The 11756-nt window shown below is 35.4% G+C and overlaps 1 long non-coding RNA gene and 3 other non-coding genes across 4 annotated transcripts; all 4 read left to right on the forward strand.

Moving 5' to 3' along the window:
• Positions 1-551: 551 nt before the first annotated feature.
• TRNAL-AAG (transfer RNA leucine (anticodon AAG)) lies at positions 552-632 on the forward strand. The gene has a single exon. It is a non-coding gene; the product is annotated as a tRNA-Leu (tRNA).
• A 141-nt stretch (positions 633-773) lies between these two features.
• Positions 774-845, forward strand: TRNAP-AGG (transfer RNA proline (anticodon AGG)). Its single transcript has one exon. It is a non-coding gene; the product is annotated as a tRNA-Pro (tRNA).
• Positions 846-973: 128 nt separating this feature from the next.
• Positions 974-1045, forward strand: TRNAP-UGG (transfer RNA proline (anticodon UGG)). The gene has a single exon. It is a non-coding gene; the product is annotated as a tRNA-Pro (tRNA).
• A 2060-nt stretch (positions 1046-3105) lies between these two features.
• Positions 3106-3916, forward strand: LOC131030555 (uncharacterized). Its single transcript, XR_009102915.1, has 2 exons — positions 3106-3255; positions 3602-3916. It is a non-coding gene; the product is annotated as an uncharacterized LOC131030555 (long non-coding RNA).
• The last annotated feature ends 7840 nt before the right edge of the window (positions 3917-11756 follow it).

Below are 11756 nucleotides of genomic sequence, written 5' to 3' on the forward strand. Positions count from 1 at the left end.
TTATCTAAGGCTGGGGTCCCATGGAGGGGGGCTTCTTAAAAAATAGAGCTAGAGCTGCTTGAGATTTTTTAGGAATATTTGAATGTTGGTAGTGTCATCTTAATTTTAAACTCTTAAAATTAATCAAGTTGGTTGTAAATACATTTAGTTTAGTCTAAAAAATTCAAATGATTGACAAGTTGCATAAAATATTCGTAAGCTAGTGGGGCAATTTGTAGCGCCACCCCATTTTCTTAAAATTATATGCCTAAAAGGTAGGACTCCTATTTTTTGAAAAAAGATTTAAAATAATTTTGTAGCAAATTTTTTTTTTTTCATGAGACCATATCTTCTTTAAAATAGCTGACCAGAAAGAAAAAAAAAAAGAAAGAAGAAGAAGAAGAAGAGCGCACTACAAAGACGATGTATATGCGGCATGATTTAGACAACTGACTAAAGAGGAAAGAGGCTCAAATAACTGCTGTGGGGGACAGAAATGCACAGAAATCGCAAGTTTTCTGGAACAAATATATTGAATTTAATTAAAATATTATTAGATTTAAAGAGCAGCTGTTGAGATGGCCGAGTTGGTCTAAGGCGCCAGATTAAGGTTCTGGTCCGAAAGGGCGTGGGTTCAAATCCCACTCTCAACAACTAGAAAGTGTTTTTCGGTTTCTGTTTCATGGGTTTTTAAATTGTTTATCAATCGCGTTCCTCTAGAGGTCGGAGTAAACGTTTCCTTGAAAACTTAGTTTTTCCATTTAATTAAACTTTTCCATTTTGTAGGCACAAACGGGCATTTGGTCTAGTGGTATGATTCTCGCTTAGGGTGCGAGAGGTCCCGAGTTCAATTCTCGGAATGCCCCAAATGAGCTTTTTTGCATTACATACAGAACGACGATATTATCGCATTGATCATGCCATTAAATCTAATCTACTTTCTCCATTTAAGTGTTGATGAGAGCATGTTAAATAATAGCGACTTCGTAATCACGGGCATTTGGTCTAGTGGTATGATTCTCGCTTTGGGTGCGAGAGGTCCCGAGTTCGATTCTCGGAATGCCCCTTTGCTCTGCTTTATGCTTTCATTTTATCTACTCCTGGCCAATGCCAATTGAAATGTATTTCTGAGATTTCCTCCCGCCATAACTAACACAGTCATGCTCTCTCATCCAATTTTGTTAAGGATTTGTACATTCTTTTTCTCACTAAATTATTTCACTACACACTCATTTTCTCTTTTTAAGACTTGATACCATGTAATGGATAAGTATTGACCTCTTCTTGATTGTTGAAAGACATTTAAATGCTTTCACAAATAAGTCATTTTTTTCATGTTAGTCAATCATTTTGATCATGATGCTATTATTTTGAAAAAGATAATAAATATTTATCGAACATCAAAAAGATCTCATGAAACACAAAAACAATGAAACATTCACTTGATATTATGTGATGGATAATCGTTGATTTCTCCTTGAATTGGTCAAGGTTATTTATGCTCTCGATTGAACTCAAGATGGAAACCCTCCTATTGAACGAGTACTCTATGCTATGTATATGGGTCCTTAAGACTATCCATAATCTAGAGGTAGTTGACATCCCTTACTGTAGATAGGGAACCTTCATCAATCGAGGGGTATAAATGTAGTAAAGACCCTTACTAGGCTTATTAACAATGAGAGCAAAGTGATTAAGACATGTCGATCATCCTTAAGCCTCAACAATTTTCTTATGGTGGAGTTATATTTACAAACACTCCCATGAGCTTTTTTAAGACCTTCATAAATAATCACTTTCCTCCATGTTAGCTACAAGTTTGATCAAGATGTCATGACTTGTGAAAGATACTAAACAATTCCTTCACACGAAAGAGTTCTACGAAATGCAAAGATAAAATAAAATTTCTTGTCACTCTATTTCCCATTTAAGGATCTACAAAAGTTCCTATTAAACAACCCACCTTATCCTTAAAACCAATCAATTGGTGTTGTTGAATCAACCTCAAACCCTCCAGACACATACGACGATAAGAAATTAGTCAATAGTTCAAACTTAAAAGACTACATCAATTATTGCATAAACTCAAACTACCTAAATGAGCCACAACATTCTCATCCAAGTCCCAAAACTAATACCTTTTCTAAAATATCATTAGAGCCTTTATAATTGCATTTTTTTTTAAATTTCCACTTGTGATTGGTGCCTAAAATGGTTGGTGATGAACAAACATCACCACACATTTCTATGGTGAAATCCAAGCCCAAAATAAATAAGCCATTCTCATGTAAAACATTTGTGACACTTCTCTAAACACCATAACATTCCTTTATTTTTCCTAAAAAATAGTAAAATTTACTTCTATGGTGTTTCGCAAGGTAGCCTAGTGGATGTCAACCTGAAACGAACAATTAAGTGAAGTCGCAAACTCTTCTAACTGGGTTTAAGATGTGTGAGTCAAAACACATTGGTTGTATTGACATAGAAGGCCTAACTTGATGATATGCATCAACATTGTTTGAAGTAGAAGCATCTCTATTTGAAAATTAACATATTGGAGCATGTTTGGCTGTTTTGTGATAGACTGGCTATTTTTTCATTACAACATTGTTATCGAGAGTAGAATAAAGTAGCAAATATAATGGTCAATCATGCTATTGAATATCCCAAGGACATAATTATAGTGGCAACTAAAAAGTGTGGAATAAATAACATCAATCTACACAGATGACTCTAATTTTGATTTGGAAGTATTGTCATTCATTTCAAAGTTTAAATTGCTAGCTCTTTAGATTATTGATGAATGAGTGTTTTGTATTCTTGTGGAATCCAACAAAATTATAATTTGGTGGTGGAGATAGCGCATCACCAATAGACTAGAATATTTGCTATATCATAAATGGAAATTTCCACTCACCTATAGAGCATTAAAGATGGACTAAGTGCACATCCAAATAGGTTAGACTATGTGTGGTTGGCCTAGTGGTAGTGAACTTGTGTTCTTGAAAGAGATGTCACAAATCCATATCCAAGAGGGGGTAATAAGCCATCTATAAACCCATATATAAACCGTTCAATAAAAAAATCAATCTTTCTTTCTTTCCTTATTCAGCTAAATTAAACTCATTTAAATTAAAATTTAACATTCCTTTTACACACTAATAACACTAATAACACTAATAATTGAGCACGTTGACATGTAGCATCTCACTTTGCATCATTTGCCGTTGAGGAGTCATAGGCCTTCCTTTCAAAACCATAACGATTCTGGTCCAGGTAAATATTCTCATGATGATTGAGTTTTCAATTGTTTTAATCGTAGTGCCTCAGAATTTTAGGGTTTGAAATTCTAGGGCTTGATTTTTTAGGGCTTGAAATTCTACGGTTTGAATTGCCAGTTTTTTAGGGTTTGAAGATCTGGAGTTCGAAACTCTAGGGTTTGAAATCCCGTGGTTTGAATTTTTACTGTTTGGAATTTTATGATTTGAATTGTTTTGGATTTTGATTATGTGGATTGAATTTCCTAGGTTTTTTTCTCGTGTGGTACTTTTCTTCTATCTTATTTTGAATGTGATGGCAAATGAAATCTGAAATCCTAGGATTTTGTTTGGCAATATTGTAGATTGTTATGGCACCCTCTTGGCGCGAGCCTGTACCCTTCGGAATGAATGATGGATTTGAGTTTCCTGCAATGACAGCATTTCAATTACCCACAGAGCTTACACCTGCCCTAAATCCTGCTACAGCCGATCCAGCCAGGGTTCAGAATGTCATCCAGGAAATTATGCCCCTTGGTGTTGTCCCACTTAATCTGGCGAACAATGTTGCAGAGGCCCTTGTTTTTGGGATCCAATCTGCCCTTGCCTTGCAACGCATAAGAATGTAATCCAGTAATTAAAAAAAAAAGAGTTAATAAATCTAAATTCTTTTGGAGATTTGTTACTTTTGTTAGATTCAATTTCAGCAACTTAAAATTCTTTTTTGTGGATTTCTCCCTAGACTCTGATGTAAAAATTTCTTTTTGTTTTTGGGATCCAATCTGCCCTTGCCTTGCAACGCATAAGAATGTAATCCAGTAATTAAAAAAAAAAGAGTTAATAAATCTAAATTCTTTTGGAGATTTGTTACTTTTGTTAGATTCAATTTCAGCAACTTAAAATTTTTTTTTTGTGGATTTCTCCCTAGACTCTGATGTAAAAATTTCTTTTTCTTTTCGTCACTATGAACCCGCCTTTGTTGTCATTCTGAATTTGGCGGGTAATGTCACAGAGGTCCTTGTGTTTCGGATCCAATCTGCACTTGGTCTGTAACGCATAATTTGGAAATTTCTAGGAATTGTTAATTTTGTACTTTCAGTTCAATTGCTGAGTCTTAGAATTCATTTTTGTGGGTTTTTCTCTGTACTTTGATGTTAAAATTTCTTTATTTTCTTGTCGATTTAAACCTGCTCTGTGTTTAATAACAATAAAGCCATTTTGTTTTTGATAATAAAGTAGTCAAAACTTTAAACCTGCTCGGTGTTTAATAACAATAAAGCCATTTTGTTTTTGATAATAAAGCAGCCAAAACAGGGGGGCTGACCCGGAAGAACAACAAGCCTCAAAAGAGAGCTAAACCAGCAGACACACAACAGACAAACAGCAGTCAGCCAATCCCTACCTTAAACATCAAAAACAAAAACCACCTATAATTGGATAACCCAAGATTGAAACCAATCTCGTCCAAATAGCCCCTTAAACAATAGATACGCAGCATGTTGTTCATACTTCAGAGTATAATAACTGCGGAAAGTAGCAAGAGTCTTAAACTTAAAAGGGATCCAACCGATCCAGAAAATAAAACTACAACAAAAAGGAACAGCTTCCACCATGAAACATGTTTTCCAGCTCCCAAGTGCTGTGAGGCAATCTTCAGCAAGGAACTCAAACAGTTCCTTCATGGTATCACCTTCCAGCCCGCCCTGATCCAATTTCTCCTGATGCAACATGCTCATTGTAGTAGCCGAGGAGTGCATGACCTTTATGGCGAATTTCCCAATTTTGTCGACATGGGACTCGATATTCTCCAGCTTCTTCTTCACTCCATTCAGGTCCTTGGAGATGGCATTACAACTCGCACACTGCCCCACCTCCTCCTTCTCCCCACCTTCAACGGCAGTCTGCCCGCCCTCAGACTTTCTTCCATCCTCCTCAGAGATGTGCAGGGGGGAAGAGTTAGAACAAGGGGAGGCAGTTTTATTATCATCCTTGTTTATCTCAGAGTCAGGGGCCTTATTACCTAGCTTAGAGGAATCCGAGCCTTCCGTAGCCTCCATCTCATCCTCCACCTTATCACTTTCAGCTTTCTCGGAGTCTTCTGTCTCCTCATTAACATAGTTCTTTCTAACAATAATTTGTTTCATCTGGGGTTTGCCAGCAAACCTGTGGGATCTTCTCGGGGTCACACCATCCTCCGCGTCAGACTCGACTAACAGAATTTTAGGATCTTTCCTGAGTTTCTTGGAGGAGGGTTTAGCAGCGGAAGGATTGCCTTTGTTCTTCTCCCCAATTTTGGGGGAAATGAGAGGGGCATGATCAGGGGACTGACAAGGCGTAATAAGTTTTTTCGAGGTCTTTTTGAGACCATTTTGTTATTTCTAAGTTAACCATTTTGTAACTCCTAAGTTAGCCATTTTATTTCTAAGTGTCTTATGCGGTAGTCTTTAGACATGTGAAATTTTTTTAAAATAATACCACAAATATGTAAAACATTATGGTTAATTATATATTTTGAAAAATAATAAATATTAAAAATTAAATGTATAGATAAATTTACGCTCTAATTATTTCTGCTGTCACAACATTCCCATTATTTATGTACAATGATTTAATAAAATAGGCTTAGTATTTATATTCTGTATTTTCAAAATCCAAATAATTAAATGAGCTTTTATATGATTTAATAATAAAAATACTGAATATTATGTTGGTTTTATCTAAGTCTATCAGAACTGGTAACCAGGGTTACAACTTTTGTAAATTTACATAGAACGTCTGTATGTTGTTTTGGAATTCAATTTAATTTTCTGGATTTTCAAATCACACATATTATTCTGTAGCAAAGATGTAACACTGCTTATAAAGATAATATCAAAGAAGAACAAGTTGTAAAATAAGGCCTCTTTGTGGTCCCTGCCCTTGCTCATGTTAAAAAGAATATTTGTCTATGAAATGAGGCTTGTTTGCGGTGCTGTCATTGCCAGTCTATGAAGTATTTTGTGTAGATACATTTTTCCATTAACCATGTAAACGGTATCGGCAGTTGGTCTGTGCAAAGTCAAGCCAACAGTGGATTTTTGAAAAACTAAGTCAAACCTAGATTTATAAGCAAAAAACCAGGGTTCTGTGGATTTGTCAAAGTGCTAAATTTTTTCCATTTTAAACCTTTGGATTTGAATTCCATTGACACTTCCCATTTGCCATGTCAGTGCTGCATAAATGTAATGCTACTATGATTGAATAATATACAAACGTTGTATGTTGAGTTTTTGTGCTTCCTACTAAGATAGGCTAGTACGTTTATTAACGAGGATGCCATTTTAGGATTAGGTATCATACTTTTGGATTGGAACCGTTGTCTTTAAAATAGATTTAGATTTACCAGTGAATCTCTTGGGGTGTATTCTAGAATATGATTTTTTGAACGAGAAAATACCCATTTTTTTGACAATCAATTGATGGAGTGTTGTAGAACTAGAAATCATTTGTTATGATTTTATCGTTAACTCATATTTGGCATTGAAGAGGTCTCAATGATGTTGCAGTCCATGAGATGCAATCTTACAAGGTTTCTTCATGTGTGATTGCCAGTAGAAGGGTACTGCAAACCGTACGTATCTCACCTTTCTATGAAGTTAGATTTTATGCGTTTCACTCACTTGAGATGTTCAGAACATTTGGTTATGTTGGATATCTTTATTGACACTTGAAATTAGATCTGTTTACTCTATGGATGTTAACCAGACATATTTATACTACATAATAAATTTAAAGAAGTGCCAGTATCCAATCCACCAGAAAACTTGGAAATGTGAACAGCAAACCAGTTTTATAAGTTTGAAGTATGGTATGATTAGATGAGTTTATATCAGAGGTAGATAGCTTGCCTGGTAATTCATCTTTGATCCTTAGAAAACTTGGAAATGTGAACAGCAAACCAGTCTTTATGAGTTTGAAGTATGGTATGATTAGACGATTTTATATCAGAGGTAGATAGCTTGCCTGGTCAGTGATTACCCAAAGGCAAAAAGGGGATTCTGCAAGTGAAACTGGATGGGTTAAATCAAAACTGGAAGGCGATTCTGCAATCTTTATCTTGATGACTGTCTTCAAGCGAAGCAACAAAATGTAGTGCTAGATAAATGTGAATCCTGTTTAATATGATATTACCATTGTTGCAAGAATGATGGTTGATACCTTCCTCTGGCTGTGTGAACACATATTGCATGAATCACAGTGACATTCAGAATTTTGAATGGCCTGGTATATGCGTTTAAAGTAGTCTGCTCCGTCTGACTGATCTGAGATGGAAAATCCCATTTTATCATGGAGATTTTTCTAGTGTAGCATGAGGTACTGAATTTTCCACAATTATGGATAAAATTTCTTTTGTGCACTTTTTACTAATATACTATATCTTAAAGACTTATTGTATTTAGTACACTTACATCTTGGCCTACACATTTACTGAAGATAATTAATCAACGAGGAACACGATTTTATAAATTCGTACATACTAAGACATTACGGTCCATATTTCAGAATCAGATTTACGGAGGAAAGATAATCGGTTTTTAAGCTACTAATTGCTTATAGACGTGAAAGAGATCAAAGATAGACGATATTAATCGAGATGAAGATAAAACTGGTCGCAAGGCTGCATACTACCATAAGCTACATGTTTGTTATTATTGCTGTACAATATTTTACTTATATCATTGGTATTAATGTAAAAACTAATATGAGAATACTAGATAGAAACCAGGGGATTTACAATATATGTCCTATGAGTATCACTATGAAATGATCCTCAAGGCATTCTGAATTTCTTAAAGAAAAGCATATTATGTTGATTTGAGATTTTGCTTGTAGTGCTGCAGATCAGATTTAAAGCACGTGCACAGTTGTTTTCAGAGGCATCTGCTCAAAATTCTACACTGCAGGCGAAACTGTAAATCCTCAGACATGATATGCTTCTTTAAGAAACTCAGGATGCCTTGAGGATTGTTGTTATGCCATGTTGTCATCCCCTAGATTCTATATAGTATTCCGATATCTTTAATCTTAATAGACTTGTTTTAGCTAGGAAAATAGGAATATCTTCAAGGCAAATAGATCTACAGTATGATAGTTTATTTTCTGTCTTTAATATTCACCCAGGATTTGTGACTGACCTTTCCGTGAAAGACCTCTTAATTGTAGGACTGCATAACTGGCAGGGAGCAAGCTTGTTGAGTTTTGAACCTGGCTCGTCATTGTGGTAATCACTGCTTTCTATTACTAGATCATGGCCCATTGAATTACTTCCTATATACCTGCGTTTAATGTGCAGAAATCCACCTGTTTTTGGATATATTCCAATGCTGTCTGCTCTGGGTATTAATGAGATTTGGAATGAATCTTGTAGTTGCCTGTGAAACCCGGAGTTTTTGTTATGAAGTCCTGTGTATGTTTTGTATGGTCCTGAATTTTCAGCTCAAATGGGGAATGAGGTTCCACTTGTGCGTTACACTGAAGTAAAGAATAGTTTATTGGAAGCAGACACATAAATAATTTTGTTGCACATAATTCTAACTTTTATGATCATTATTTTTTATCTTTTGAGATTGTTACTGTTCTTTAATAGAAGCACTGAACTTCTGAACATTAACACACCTCTCAAACCTACCCAATTGATCATGACAAATATTAGAAGCAAAAGAAGCATTTTAAGATGAGCAACGGGCGTAAACCGTGATTTCAATAAAATGTTTGTGAGTTCGCGTTTAAAAAATAAGATGACAATTTTACTTTCCAAAATTTATAGTTAGCTGCACCGTGCTGAAACATGTCATTCTGTACAAACAATAGCATGTTGTCCTTTATAAATGTGAACCCTGTTTAATATGATATTACCATTGTTGTTGTAAGAATGATGGTGGATACCATCCTCTGGCTGTGTGAACACATATTGCATGAATCACAGTGACATTCAGAATTTTGCATGGCCTGGTATATGCGTTTAAAATTTGTCTTGTATGTCGAATTAAAATTTGCCAATCTATTAAAATAACTCCCACTATATTTTTACATGGATCGCAAGTGCATTGGTTTTTGGCCTCTACCTTGAAGAGTTACTTTCCATAGAAATGGGACTTGGATTGGGTGCAAACTGGACAAGGGTGATTCGTCTCGGGAATTGAGACTTGGCAAAAAACCTTGATGTAGACTTGGCAAGATTCAACAAAGTGAAAAACCCAAGAAATTTAGAGATTTTAAGGATTTAAAAGTTGTTTCATGCACCTTTATTAAATAAACCTTAAAAGACACAATAACATCATCAAATAGAAGCTAATTTTATCACATACACAAGTGTACATTTATCACGTAAGTGTAAATGCAAATTGTAGCTGAAGGAGCAAACTTAGATATTTGAATATTGTCAAATGTATACAAAACTCATAGAATATGAAATCTATGGTATCAAATGTTTCAAACAAATATCAAAACAATAACTACAAGGCTAACTCAAAGGAGCTTGGATCCCTCTTATAAATGCATCTAAGATAAGTCTTGGATGATTCAGTAGCCAGTCTCTACTTGTGGCTCCTTGCCATCTCCACAAAAATCAGTTGTGCCTATGTTTGCTTGTGCTCTATCCTTCTTCTCTGCCATGGCTACAACCTTAGCCTCTCTATCTACTTGGTCGATCCAATCAAGGTCCTCATCACTAAAGATAGGATTTGTAGCCTTGGTGATCACTTGGATTTAGGATCAACCTCCTCTAGCATGATGGGGGTGGAGTCATGGGCCAAAACCTATCTCTGTCCATGACAAAGGTTGTAATGAATGAAGACTATATCATTCAACCTCACCGTAAATAATTTATTGTGCTTTTTGGAGTGTATGTGCTCAAACCTACTCCAATTGCTCCCACAACCAAAAACATTGCATAGTTGACTCAAAATGTGATTGGCTATCCTTTGAAGATTTGGTGTTTTAGGACTAAACATTTGCCACCATTTATTTGAGATGAGAAAAAAGGAAAAAAAAATTAGTCTCATTTCCAACTTTAAGACAGTTATAAAATTAAATTATGCCCTTAAAATATATTTTTACCTAGCTGCAAATTTGTCCAACTATATTTGCAAATTTGATGAGAGAAGATCTACCCTTTTGCATTTGGAAAGCCTTGTGACATTATAGTGGATTATAGTGCTACTATCACTAGGTGACATTCACTCGATCACTTAGTAGAGCCCATTAAGAACCTCCTCACTTGCCTTGAATATAGGATGGAAATGGAATACCAAGGTGAGGTAATAAGTGGTTGCATGGAGGGGCTTATGAAGTTGGAGGTGCCATTTCCTACCAATGATCTCCCAAATGGGATAATACTTACTCTCCTCTCTTGCATAAATAGATCTAATGGCCTTCTTGGCCCTATCCATGCCCTCGCATATGTAGCCCATTGTAGGCTTCTCCCCATCAATAACTTGTAGGAGAACTACCAAGGGCTCAATGAATTGCAAATATTGTGAAACATTAAAAGTTAAGTGTTAGTGAAAATAAGCAAATAAAAGAAAAATATGAATAAAAATTAAAACATAATGTAAAATTTAAATTTTTTTACCTTCACAATCTCTGCGCAAGGGGCCCAAAAGTTTGACTTTTCAACATATGCAATTCATCACATCAATCCTTGTAGTGGTTTTAGTATAGGATGATGAAGTCCACTCCTCAATATCAAACATACGCTTCAAACTTGCCTTTGATCGAATCAATGATTGTAATGTGATGAAATTGGTGGCAAATTTAGTAATTCTATGATGAGCCAACTCCTTCTGCCCCTTGTATTGCCTCATTAGGCTAAGGACTTGTGCGTTATTGTACATAAATTTGCAAATATTTTTTGCCTTATCTACAAATGTCCTAATCCATGGAAGCTTGTGTATATCCTCTAATATGAGGTCAAGGCAATGGGTAGCACATGGAGACCACAATATAGTTGGATGCCTCTCCATCAAAAGTGTACCCACAACAACATAATTTGTTGTATCATTGGTCACCACTTGAACTATATTCACCAACCTCAAGCATGACTTCCTCAATAGCCCCGCATAGGAATGTGTGGAAGCATCAATAGACTTAAGGAACATGGTGCCACCTGAAATTTGAAAATAAAGGAAAATAAATGATCATTCAGTTGATCATAAATTAAAAATATTAATCACTTAAATCAAATTCAAATTATTCCCACATTGAGAGAAGTAGAATGATCAATCACTTGCAGGAGAAACAAGAAAAATTAGGAGCATCTTATTTCTCCTATTAGTCCAACCATCAATCATTGCAACCCTTCTTATTACATATTTCGTGTTGGTCCTCCAATGTGGCTTTTACATTAGCTATCGTTTCTGTTAAAATAGGGCCACTTAAGTCAAATTTAGAAGGGGCTTTGAACCTTGCCTTGCTTTGAACCAACGCTACATCCACCTCAATTTGCTTTGAATATGTAAAATCTATAAAAACTGGTTGGAT

This window comes from Cryptomeria japonica, chromosome 6 (assembly GCF_030272615.1).
Source record: "Cryptomeria japonica chromosome 6, Sugi_1.0, whole genome shotgun sequence".
Classification (NCBI taxonomy): domain Eukaryota; kingdom Viridiplantae; phylum Streptophyta; class Pinopsida; order Cupressales; family Cupressaceae; genus Cryptomeria; species Cryptomeria japonica.